A 1,188-nucleotide genomic window follows, 5' to 3' on the forward strand; every position below is an offset into this window, starting at 1 on the left:
GGCGCGGAGCCGAACGGCCCCGGTACCGGCGCGAAGGGGCGCAGCGCCGCCTGCCGCCCCGGGACCGGCACCGGCGATCCCGGGCTGGCGCCCGGCTCCGCACCAACCCACCCCGCCGCCGATCCCTGCTGGAAGGACGCTGCCCCGCCCCAATTAGCCCCGGCGCTCATTAACGTAGCCAGTAGGGAGGACCGGTCTCGGCTAATCTACCTCACCCCCCCCAAAAAAAAAAAAAAAAAAAAAGGCGCGACAGCCCCGGCGAGCAACGAGCGGTACTGTATGGTGCGGGGACGGACGGACAGACAGACTGACTGACTGCCGGCCCCGCTCCTGCGGCGCTCTCCTCCAAGCGGGAGCCTGGCTTCAGCCTCAACCCAACAAAACTCGCAGCTTTCCTGGAGCCAAGAACCGCTGAAACGCCGGTGCCGACCCGGCCCCCGACACCAGCCTGGGACGGTTGTTGCCCCAGAGCAGCTCTAGGGTGGCCCAGCGACCCCCTCCGGGCCACCCCAGGACACCTGCCCGCGCTGCTGTGACAACTGGCAGCAACAGGCTGTAAAATGCCAACAAACAGCAAAAGCGAGGGCTGAATTTTCAACAATTGCTGCCAGGAGTTAGTTCCACAGCCTCAGGACAGCTGAGACGGAGGCTGGAATTACATATAACTCATTTTCTTTGCTTTACTCAAAACTGTTTGCCCATCAATGAACACCTTTGTTTTTTGAAGACAGCTCACAGTTTACTCCGGGATCTTTCAAGCCAGCGCTCAGCTGGAGGCACTGAATTTTTCTAACACCAATCTGACTTACAGGTCAATGGCAGCTGTTCGGACAAACCACATGTGGGCAGTTTGCAAATCTCCCAGCCATTTTCTTTCCGTGAGATCGCTGAAGCCTTCGTGCATCCCCTCTCCCCACCCAGGCACCGGCCCTTGGACAGGGCTTTGCTGAAAGCCCCAGCAAATTGCCACATTCGGGCCGTCCTCACCAGCCGCCCACTGGCCCCCAAGCTGTACAAGCCCCATAGCCCCCGAGTGCGGCTGGAGCAGCAGCTGGTTCTCTGCACACCCAGGGACATCTCGGGCCACCACCAAGCCGGGCCCCTCGCTGCCACCCAGCACCCTCGCCCGTGGCTTTGGTGCGCACCGGGTCTCAGCCTGTCCTGCTTCCCAGAGCCCTGGCTCCTGCT

This window comes from Haliaeetus leucocephalus, unplaced genomic scaffold (assembly GCF_000737465.1).
Source record: "Haliaeetus leucocephalus isolate CR32 unplaced genomic scaffold, Haliaeetus_leucocephalus-4.0 Scaffold68, whole genome shotgun sequence".
In the NCBI taxonomy this organism is placed as follows: Eukaryota; Metazoa; Chordata; class Aves; order Accipitriformes; family Accipitridae; genus Haliaeetus; species Haliaeetus leucocephalus.